Below are 12,883 nucleotides of genomic sequence, written 5' to 3' on the forward strand. Positions count from 1 at the left end.
AAGAAATATTTTAAAATATTGCAAAATTATAATAATTGCTCTATATGCTATATTTTTTGTCTGATTTCTATTACTAGCTGCACTGGGTATCAAATTATTGCCTCTTCACTCCAAATACACTCTTCATTGTCTGCCTGTATAAATGGAGATGGGCCCTTTAAGATTTTTCCTTTGACAGCTGGCATAATGTTAAACTTTGCCAGTAGTGGGTTGTAGAGATAGATTGCAGGAGGAAAGGGTTTTCTTTCCTGATTTTGGGGTGGTAACTGTGCATGCTCCTGCTCTTATGGATTGTCCAGTGCCCAGCCCCTACAGCACAGGCAGCTCCTCTAGCATCTTCTCTTGAAGCACTACAGCTTCTCCAAGATCAGGTTCCTGCAGCATGGGCAGCTTCCCCCATGTCCAGCTCCTATAGCACAAACTGCTTCTTCAGTGCTAGGCCACCAGAGTGCATGGAGGGGAGAAGCCACCAGTGAACAGCAGCTTCCACTGGCATGCCTCTCCTATTGTTTCATTGCACAGTTCCTCCAGGAAGATACTGCTCTATGAACAGTTTTCCCACAAAACCCCAGAGCAGGTTTCTTGTAATTTCTTGAGGGCAGATTTTCATCAAATTCCAGTGGCATGGCACCCTAGTAACTTCTCTACCATCTCCCACTCCAAGAAGTTCTGGATCTGGAATGAGGAGAGGGTCTTCTCTGGGCACTGTATCTCAGCCCTCGTGGTAGTGGTGCATTTTATATTTGCTGTAGCTAATCCCTCACCCACTCTAATAACACATTTTACTTTAAAAAATCTTTTAATTAAACTTTTCCTATTCATATTGCTGTGTGGTTTTCCTTTCCTGATTAGACCCAAACTGATATACCAGGTTAAGTCACTTTTCTTCTTATTTTGCTAAAGATTTTATCATAAATATCATTAATGGGCACTGAACTTAAAGTCCTTTTCTCCACAAGTTGAAATAATGATGTGTTTTTAAAAGTATGTTGATGTGGTAATGTATATTAATGTCTTTTTAATATTCAACCATCATTTCACTGCTGGAATAAATCCAACGTGGTCATGATTGTTTAGGCATTGTTATCTTTGGTTTGCCAATATTTTCTTAGAACTTTTCTGTCTATGTACACACAGTTCAAGATGTAATTTTCCTTTTTTGTTTGTCTTTGTGTGATATTGACATCAGGTTTACACAAACTTCATGAAACATCTTAGAGAAAGTTAGATGATCTTCTGTCGTCCAATTTCCTTTCTTTTCTGACCTTCCTTTCTCTTCTCTTGAGCAGCTGCTGTGGAACCTCCGCTCATGCTCTCCACTTTTGCCTTAGGTCTCCATCATCTTTAATTTGAGCTATAGCAAAGCTTTCTTCCCTTACCCACAGGGTTATCCAAGTTATCTTTTCAAAACATCAGTTTCAAACAGTCCTGTTTTCTTACATAACAACTTTCCTGAAAACTTACCAAAGGCAAATATGTACAAGCCACCAGTGAAACACGTATTATAAGAAAAAACTCCTGGAGTACAAAAAATTGATCCAAACTTCCTAACTACAGTTCACCTTTTAGATATTGTCTTAAAAGTTTGTAATTAGCATTTCACATATGTTCTTTGACTTTGTTCTCTTCATTCCTAATTACTAATGCAGTCAACAGGCTTAGGTTCAATGAGTAACAAATTGAAGGCTAACAGTCTCTATGTGACGATTTCCATCTTTATCTCAAAGCTTATTCAGTTCATGAGGTCTTTGCTTTCACCTGTGCCAGCACTTTATTTTCTGTTGGTATAATAATATAGGTAAAATGCAATACAACATACAATTTAAAAATTTGTGCTAAGATGCTGGTGCACCTGCAAATTACACAGCTTGCACTACCAGCAAAAACACATGCAAATTTAGAACATAAAAGGCAATTTGAGGATTTTCAAGCATCGTGTTTGAAAGTGAGCATTCTTTGAAAATGTTAAAATGGTTAAGGGTTCTATTTACAAAAATTTTTGCTGTTTCTTCACTGCTTGAAGAGTAAATTCAAACTTCTGAACATGCCATTCAATGCTATCCCTACTCCCAGCTTATTTTTCAAACTGGAATGCCCACATTTTTCATTTCCATTTTCCTGTGTACCACTCACTGTTTTCAAACATACCTGGTTTTCTTGCCATCTCCACAGTCATGATGTACCATTAATCTGGCTTTACCATCTCCTCTTCTCTTCTTTTAAAATCACTTAAATTTTTCCAGGTTTTTGAAAATAGTAACTCCAGTATGAATTTTCTTCCTTCCCTCTTATACAGTTAACAGGCTTAGGTTCACAGGACAAGTTAATTTTTCCTCTGTGTTGCCAGAATACTTACTTGTTTTGAAACAAGTAAGTATCTTCTGATTAGAGATAACTATACCAGTTTGGGGTACAGCATTAATCACTTCTTGTTTTCATATTTCAATTAAATGGTTTCAGTCATTATATAATTCTTCCAACAATTTCTTCTTATTCCCAGGGCCTACATTCTAGAATAATTCTGAGGATGATAAAAGTTCTGCTAACCACTAACACTTATGCAATACTTACAATGTACATTTTATATACTTGAAGCATATGGTCGTAACAGCAATTCTACTGAGTACATATTAGTATAATACTTATTTTACATGGCAGGATACTAAGGTACAGAAAAGTTAAGTAACTTGCTCAAGATCACACAGCAGTTCTCTATGGCTTCTATCACTCTGAGCTTTGTGGGGAGGAAAGCTGTAGGCAAACGGTGAAGAAGCTGATTGTGTGAGTTACTCTGAAAACCAGGGTGGCACAAGTAGGTTTTGGGCTCAGGTGACATAGTATGTCACAGAGTAAAAGACAAAGAGACTCTCTTCTCACTTCTGAGTAGGCCTCATCCTGGCTTCAGTGCAGACAGGATTTAGGGGAAGGCAGTGGCTCAAAACCTTGAAGGTGTTCCATTCGGGCAGCTCTGGAAGCCAAAATTCCTAGAACATCTATTGGCCTTCTCATGAACTGCAACAGCAGTGTTGGCATAGGAAAGCTTTCAGGCTCAGAGAACGTTGCAAAGGAAAGCATTAGGGTACTAAATACTGTTGGGGTGATTTATCTAGTAGTGTCAAGAAATAACTGGGTGAAACTTGGCTAGACTGTAAATCTTCCATTATGAGGGACTGGGCAAAAAACACTAAGGTCTGCGTCATTCCCATCAGTAAGAGTAAGACGCCAACAGTGCCTATGATTTTTGAGAAGTCTAGAAACTGGGATACACAAATGATCTTATCTATTCCTCCACAATTAGCTTGCAAGATATGCATTATCATTTCTACCACAGACATTTAAGAAACTGAAACTCAGAGAAATAACGTACTCAAAACCAGGACTCTTGTAAGTGGTAGAGCTAAGATTCAAACCTAGCTATTTCTGACTGTGAAGTTCATGTTCTTTCCACTGTACTATACTGCCTTCCTGTAATCATGCATTTTAAAAAAAAAAAAAAAAAAAAAAACACTCTATCTTCTGTTTGACAAATATAGGCAAAGCATTCCTTTCTCAGTACATGGCATTTCTCATGACCTAGAAATTAGAATTCATTGATAATTTTGTAAAATAAACTCCCCAGTGAAGGGTTTTGTCCTCACCTAAGATAGATAAGCTTCGGTAAGCTGCTACAATGTAATGATTCTCAATGTGGTTTTCCTTAGAAAATGTAGGTTCAGATGTAGCTATCAGTTTTAATATGTACATAAATGTGTGTATATACCACAGCTGTTCAACTATCAGCTCATATGGTGCACAGATGAGAGGAGGCCCTCTGTTTCCCACAATACACAGCCTACCTCTTAGAAGAATTAAAAAAAAATGTTTACAACAAAATGTGTTTCCCAAGACATAATATTCCCCATAAATCTGGGCATTATTCTACTTAAGACATTCTTTGAACTCCTTCCTTTATTAAAAATAAAAATAAAAATAAAAATAAAATAGTATCTCAGAGGTAGAAAGGAGAGAGGGTGCCATAATATCATTAGTAGAAACACAGCCCAAGCAGAGGATTCCTTCCACACTGAACTCGAGTCCATGTATCTCAGTTCTGATGAAACTGCAAATTTGATTTTTCTTATAGGAAACATGATTTTGCATTAGATTTAATTTTGAGGAATTTATGACTCAGAAGAAACTTTAGTTCAATTCATTGCAAAGAAGGGGGAAATGCCATTGCTATAGCCAAAGTTAACAGTTTCTTTGTGAACCTGAGTTCAATTTTTTACCATTACATGTAGGTCAGGAAAACATGTTATTGATTCATCTGGACACCTCAGCCAAGGATGTGAACATTCTCTGGGGTGAGCTAGTTTAATCTGTATTTGCTTCTGTTTTGCTCTCAGCTGGTCCGAATTGATTGGGTCAAGTTGGTGAAGTGATGGCATCTTTCCTTCTTGGTATCTAATTCTGACCCACTGAATGTCAACAAAGTTTCAGAAGGCAACGCCCCCTTGGTGGAGCTGAGAATTTAAGTCCTCATGCTACACAATTCGTGTTTTTATTGAAATTAACAAATACAACAGATATGTGTTTATATAAATGTATATTATTAAAAACCATATTCATAAGCTGGGACAGAGGTGATGGGAGGAGAGGAGGAAAGCTATGTCTGGGAGTCCCAAGAGTCATTCCCTCATAGTTATGCAAAAGTTTCCAAATTAACGGCCTGAAGAAAAATCATGAATGTATTTTGCCAAGAATGTTTCCCCTAGTCTTTTCATCCCAATACATTTTCTATGTGTCTCAGAAAATGAATCCACTCCTTTCTAACATCTTTAACTTATTGATGTTCATGATTTTCTACACTTTTCGAATCAAAGTGTGAAATAGAACATTTGTTCCAAAAAGATGCACTTTGAGTTTTGTATTTGGGATCTAGTAGGTTGTTTAGATTATTTGAGGTTTTTCTTTTAACAATTATGAATAAACTACTGTTCTGGCACCAATATGGATGATTAAACAATAAAACTCTGAAGCAAGTTCAATAATGGAATCACAATGACAACTCATAAGGGTTATACTCCATGCGAGGCCATGGCATTTCATTGAAATGCCTATTGTTTCTTTAACAAACCAGGTGTCACAGCTTTTGGGACTGGTTTGTGCAGCCCGAGTTACTACTGAAAGTTTAGCATAGTGTTAGAATATCTTAAAAGGAAAATTTGTTGAAAAGTATCTTCAAGTCAGTATTAGAATCTGAAAACCTTGCAAAATGAATACTTACCCTATTCCCTTATGAAGCAATGCATTATCTCACTATTTTCCTACTACTCTGTGCCACTCCCATCTTTAGTTAGTCAAACTTTTTGTCTTTTGAAATTCAGTTCGAAAACCACCTTCTTCACAAATTCCTCCCATATCCTCCTCTCTCTTTTAAAAATCAGTTCTATCCTTTAAATGCCCATCTTATTTTACCTGTATCTCTTTGGAGGCAGATTTAGTCTTTATTATCATCACTTGACTACATGTCTTATTTTCCCTACTTGACTCTAAAAGCTCTTAGAGTTAGGTTCATTATCTGATTCATCTTTGAGTTCTTCATAGGTACTTAGTCCTGTATACAAGCCAGGAATACTAATAAAAAGACCCAACATTTATTGCATATTTACTATATCCCAAGCAGTCCAGAAGGCATCATTGAATTCTTTGAAAACCATACAACATAGGTACTATCATTTTTGTAGTTTATGAGTATGAGACCCCAAACTTCAAGAGAGTAAGTAACTAGTAAATATTCAAACCCAGGCAGTGAGACTTTGGAGCTGGTCCTCTTAAAACACAGAGAGAGAAAAGGCATGAAATTAAAAAAAAAAAAAAAGGTTTAGCAAGTAACTGACAGGAATTACAAAACGGAGATTAAGATGATATGTTTCAGTCTTCACTACAAAGACATTAAAATAATCTAAACCCCACCCTCCAACCCTCTTTATTACAAAAATAACAATTCACAGTTTCTCTATTTCTACAGTTTTCTGGTCAGTTTTATTTTAACCTGGCAGAGCTAGAATTTAAATCCAGGGATAATAAAATCCAAAGTCCTGTATTAACCATGATGCTAGGGCTTTCTCACCCTTTAAGGTTTTTCCTAAACTTCTGTTGTGGCCATTTCCATCATGTTGTTCTGTTGCCCTATTGACCAAGTGCTAGTGCCTCCACCTTTAAAGACTGCCATATATTCTTAGGCTTCTCCTTTCTTCCGCCAGCCTCCTGTTTCCAAGGTCAAGGCAAGTCATCATTTTCATTCTTTCTTTGCAGGTCAAACATTTATACTTTGTAACATTCTTGTTGCTCCTCTTTGTGCCCTTTTCAAGTTATATCCACATGATTTCAATATTAAGTGACTTTGAATTATACAATTGTTGATCTAATAATTGTCCTGTGCCTTTTTCTTTTTTTCTGACCACAATATCGACATGATGACACAGGCCGAACTGGTTACTCCACTGTCGTGTGCATGAATACAAAAAAACAAAGGAGCAGGTGAGAGTAGGGGAGCTACCTGCCAGCTGGAACTTTAGAAAAGAATGATGTTCTGTAACCTCAGGAGCCATTGAGCACAATTGAACCTTGTCTATTTTTGGCAATATATAAAGGATAGATGTAATATTGTGGCTTCCCTCCCCTGTCCCCTCCACTTTGGGGATATATGGAACTAATCTAGTGCATAATGGTAAGCAGGCTAGTAATCTTGGTTGCATGGTACTTTGGGTTAGAGTGCAACTCAGAACTATTTTTGGCATTTTCCTCCTAACAAGGTTCATATTGATATAGCAATCCTGGACACACATCTTTTCTATATTCCAGGATTTCTGTGCTTGTTCTGTACAAACAGCATGACATAATTTTTCTTATACACACGGAATATAGATTTTATGATATGATTATGTAGAGCTTTAGTTTTCTTAAGCTATCTTTGTTTTCTTAAGTTAGCTTCTGTCAAAATACTTAAGTGTAATTCAGAATTTTAACTTTTTTTTGCACACACTATACAATAGTCTTTTCTTCCCCTACTTGTAAGGGTTTTTTTCTTTCATATAAATTTCCCGAACAGAAAAAATATATATACACACATACACTAATGATAAAACACAATGTAACCCTTGTCATTACTACAATTATTATTACTCATTTAGGCAGAGAAATAGTCTTATCACAAGCATTGTTTTATGACTTTTCAATTTTGAAAATTCAATCTGGCAAATTTGGTGACAAGTTTCCATAAAAGATTCACCGAATTATGTACTAAAGTAAATCTTTAATAGGCTGTTATCGTCAATCCATGTATAATTTAAATACACTCTGCATTTCATTCTTTTGGTTTCAACTGTGTGCCTGAGCCTCAATGTTACCCTCCCTGAGAGCACTCCTCAAACTTTAACGTGCGCACAAATCACCAAAGGATCTCATTAACAGCCACATTCCTAGTAGTTCTAAGAGGAGGGCCAGAGATTCTGCATTTCTACCAAGGTATCAAATGAAGCTGATGCTGCTGGTCTGTGGAAAACTCTTTGAATAGAAAACACCTTTGTGCATAAGAAGTTCTCAGTTAAACCAGTGGAAGAGGTATGCCTGAGTCTTCTCTTTTCCTAAATGCTAAACCAATCAGTCATTCATTTAACAAATGTTTACTGAACTCCACTCTGTACTACATAAATCAAGTGTTCTCCTTTACATTGCAGATCCATCTACATTTTTTCATTTCCACTGATTCTACTATCCAACTTTATGCTACTATTCTTGTGTTTTGGAACTTTTGCAATAGCTGCTGAATGTATCTCTCTATATATGTCTTTGTTCTCCCTTCAATTCATTTTTAAAATAGCAAAAAAAGTTGATATGTAAAAATACATAGTATTCTGATGTATCAAATACATCAAACTTTCCCATTGACTCAAGATAAATTTCAAATTTTTTACATAAAAATTTTGGAAAGATCCTGCTTACATTAATACCTTCATCTCCCTTTACCCTCCCTCTTGCTTTTGAGCTTCCAGCCACTTTGGCTCTTTTAATTATTAAACTTGCTACACTTTTTCCTATCTCATGTATTTCACACATGCTGTTCCTTTCCCTAGAATGCTCTCTCTTTATCTAATATTATCCACACTTCATATCTCAGATTAACATGACTTCCTCAAAAAACTTTTATTTGATTTTCCAAACTAAGTCAGAATATCCCATTGTAAGTTCTTTTAGTGTCACTAATTTTCATTTAAGGGAAATTTTCATAGGCATAATTATATCATTAAATATGAAAATTAGTCTACTTCCTTTGATAACCAGTTGAACGAAGGCATGGATCTTTTCTCTTTTAGATTCCTTTTAAAAAATATTTATATATTTATTTGAGACAGGGTCTTGCTCTGTCACCCAGGCTGGAGTGTAGTGGTGTGATCTCGGGTCACTGCAACCGCCGCCTCATGGGTTCAAGCGATCCACCCACCTCAGACTCCTGACTAGCTGTGACCATAGGCACATGCCAACACAACATGCTATTTTTTTGTATTTTTGGTAAAGGTGGGGTTTCATCATGTTGCCCAGGCTGGTCTTGAACTCCTGAACTCAAGGGATCTGTCCACCTCGGCCTCCCAAAATGCTGGGATTACAGATGTGAGCCACCGTACCCAGGTTCTTAATTCCTATATGCTTAGTGCTTAGCATAGTGCCTGCAACATAGTAGGAAATGAATGATTTTAAAAATGGAAAGGGAATATTCTAGATCATCTGAATCCCTCTGTTAAAAACAGAAGTAGTTTACCAGTTTTTAAAGAACTAGGCTATAAAAACACATATGATTAAAATATGCTCCAATTTCTTAGATGTGTTAATGAGGTGTTTCAGAATGTTTCAGGTCTTCCATACCATTTATAAGGTATCCATTTTTTTCTCTGAAATTCATGAGATGATTAATAGAGAACTTAAATTATTTGCATATTAGAAAACCCCTGCTGCCTATGTATTTGAGAAGTGTTTAATATATTGCCACATACAACCTTCTACTGCTTCATAAATTGTTTCTGATGACACACAGCTTTTGTATATGGTGAACAATTATATTTGTTTAAGAATCCTTTGTCAAAAAGGAAGATGAATTTTCAGGAACAGTATCCCAGGAAACCCTTGAAATTTTATTATTTGGGTACTCTCAAATGGATGGCTTCATCCTTTATCTAGTTGACAAATTTCTTCTCTAATCATTTGTCAAAACATATTTCAAATCTATTTCTTAAAGTTCGGCCATCACTTTGGGACATAAAAGGAAAGAAATGCAGGAATGCCTGACAATGACCCTTGAGCCTGCATGTCCCCACTACTTTAGACCACAGGTCTAAGAGTTCTCTATGATTTCTTTAGAAAACATTATTTGATAAATATTTTTCAAGGTCTGGAAAGTTATCCTCAACTTTCTGAAATGAGTGGAGAAGCAAAAGTAATTTTGGAAAGTCCATGTGTTCTTCATTGCATAGCAAACAGGAAAATAATGCAAATTGGTGAACTGAAGTGATTCAGTTTGTGGCGTGTTTAACGTATTTTCAGAAGACTGCTATTATTGTGTGACCCAGGAAGATCATAGGCAAAGACCTCAGCCCTCCCCAGGAGGACACATTGTGTATCTCCAAAGTGGTGAGTCAGCTTTATTTTAAGCCCTGAGTGAAGTGGGGAGCATTATTCTCCTCAGGTCCATAGTGGGCTCCAGGCCAGCAGCAGCTGTCAGCTCAGTGGGGTTTCAGCTCGCTGCTCAGTGCAGATTGACTTGGAGCCCTTGGCAGGGACAAGTGAGAGACGAGTGAGTGCTTACGGGAAAACACTTAAGTTGTCTATTCCCTCTTCATTGCTGATGTTTTACAGTCCAAGTTCTACTTAGTAAACATCAGGAAAAAGCTGCTCCATCCTCAGTAGCAGTGCAAACATCTATTCTTACCAGTACATTGCATCAGTACAGCTTAACTGAAGGTCACTGAGCTCCTGAACCAACCAACAATGTGACGGTGGGTGTTTTATCCCCACAGAGGGCATCGGACTAAGGATTATTGCAGGGTTATTCTCAGCTGCATTTTTGTTCTGATTCTTAATGTTACTCACCTTCTCACATGTATGTCTCTAATCTTACACTGTTCCCAATGATTTCATACTATGAATATAATAAGCATTCTTTTTACTGTCTTTTGCCTTTTTCTAACAAGTCTTATCCTAATTTTTGTCTTTTTAATTAACCATTTAACACATTTAAGATGTTTAAAATTTATCTTCTAGCAATGCTCAATTTCCCAATTTACAGACAGGGTAAATGGCTAAGGTAACTAGTAGGAGTGCATCCAGAGACTCTATTAGTCCCTTTAGAGTATGTGAAGACTTGTTTTTGGGTATTTTGGCTATTTCCCTCTGATTTTCGTTTTCTTCTTTAAGTCAGACCTCATTGTTGCATCCCCAAAGGATCCAGGGATACACTTAAGAACAATTTCATCTTGTCCACGTGGATTCTGGGGAAAACCACAGGGTTTAGAAAGAGTCACAGGAAATAAGCGACTTCTCACCCTAATTCTAGTACTCTCATCTCCTTCACCGTCTACATGAACCTCTCTCCTTCTTCCATTATGGGTTGCATGTGATATTTTGTTACATGTATAGAATGTAAGGATCAAGTCAGGATATTAATCATATCCATCACCACTAGCATGTATTATTTCTATGTGTTGAGAACATTTCAAGTCCTTACTCACAGCTATTTTGAAATATATAACACGTTGTTGTTAACTATATTCACTCAACTCTATTACTGAGCATTACACCCATTAACCAGACTATATTCTCCATCCTCCCACACACACCCACATACTTACCAGCCCCTGGTAACTGTCATTCTACTCTCTACCTCCATGAGATCCACTTTGTTAGCTCCCACATGAGTGAGTACACGCAATATTTGTCTTTCTGTATCTGGCTGATTTCACTTAACATAATGACCTCTAGTTTCCTCCATGTTGCTACAAATAACAAGGTTTCATTTTTTATAACTAAGTCATATTTCATGCTATTAATATATCACATTTTGTTTATTCATCTGTTGATGGACACTTAGGTTAATTACATATCTTTGCTATTGTGAATAGTGCTGCAATAAACATGGGGTATGTGTATCCCTTTGATATACAGATTTCGTTTCCTTTGAATATTCAGTAGTGGGATTGCTGCATTGTAAGGTGGTTCTAGTTTTAGTTTATTGAGAAGTCTCTATACTATTTTCCATAATGGCTGTACTAATATTGCATTTTCACCAATAGTGTATGAGTTCCTTTTTCTCTGCATTTTTGCCAGCATTTGTTATATTTTTATCTTTTTGATAATAGTCATTGAACCTAAAACTAAAAAATTACTAGAAGAAAACACGAGAGAAATATTCTAGGACATTTATATAGGCAAAGATTTTATAAGTAAGTCCCCACAAACGCAGACAAAAAAATAGACAAATGGGACTATATTAAACTAAAATGCTCTTGCACAGCAAAGGAAACAATTAACAGAGTGAAGAAACAGCCTGTTAAATGATAGAAAATGTTTGCAAAATATTCGTCAGACAAGGGATTAACAGTAATATGCCGAATACACAAGGAACTCAAGACCAAAAAGCCAAACAATCCCATTAAAAGGTGGGCAAAGGATCTATATAGACATTTCTCAAAGGAAAATATACAAATGGCCAAAAGGTATATGAAAAAATGTTCAACGTCACTAATCATCAGTGAAATGCAAATCAAAACCGCAATATCGTCTTACACCAGTTAGAATGGCTATTATTTCCTTCTATCTTTCCATTTCACCATAAAAACATTTCATTCTTCTGTTGTTTAATAACATTATTCTGAGGCCTATGTTGCAGAAGGTGTGCTAGGCAGTAGGGACATAATAATAAATGAGACAGAACTTTTACCTGCCCAGCTACATTCTGGGGAGGAAAACCAAAAGTAAACAAGTGAACAGTAATAACCAGGAGAATAAAGGGTTGCTGTTACGGATAGTAATGGAGACCACTTCCTTTCTACGTAAAATATAAACACTTTACCTAGCATTCAGGAAGACCTTTGAGAGTTGTATTTAAGCAGAGATCTGAAGAATAAGACCACTTCAAACATGCAAAGAACCCAAGGGAAAACATTTCAGGCAGAGAGAAAGAGAAGGATCAGGAAAGAGCTTGTGTGTTTTTGAAAAGACTTTTTGAAATCCAGTGTAGCTGTGGGATAGCAGAGTTTCACCGACTGAGCTTGGTGAGTGAGGCTGAGGACAGATCACATGAGAACCCTGGGGGTCATAGCAAACTCCTGAAGAACAATCTAGGCTCTTTGGGTGGAGTGACCCTATGAGAACTGTAGTAATTGACTCTTAAACCCAAGTAATAATTCCAGGAAAATCACTGGCTTGGTAGATTATGTACAGACATGATTGGCCTGGTCCTGGGGTGGGGATGAGTGAAGAAACTCAGGAAGTCCATTCTCATGACTATTGTTCACAGAGAAGTATCCAGAAGAATCAACTTTTGCATTTTCAAGAGAACATTGTGGAATGTAATGTATACAGTATGTATCTCCTAGCACTGGGGGAATGTCTCACCTTTTATTTCCAGTCCGTACTTCTACCCACTGGGTGATGTGCTTATCTGTGCATTTAAGATCTGTTTATCGGTCATCCAGGTTGGCAGCGAAATGGAAATTTTTAGGAAAATTTAACTGAGCCCAGCCTACTTGAATTCAAACTAAAACCACCTCAGGAAATTTCTTTTAGCTTTTTCATTTTCATGGTTATTTTCTACATGGATGTCTATTGAGTTTGGACTTTGTACAATATT

This window comes from Trachypithecus francoisi, unplaced genomic scaffold (assembly GCF_009764315.1).
Source record: "Trachypithecus francoisi isolate TF-2019V2 unplaced genomic scaffold, Tfra_2.0 Lachesis_group7, whole genome shotgun sequence".
Taxonomy (NCBI): Eukaryota; Metazoa; Chordata; class Mammalia; order Primates; family Cercopithecidae; genus Trachypithecus; species Trachypithecus francoisi.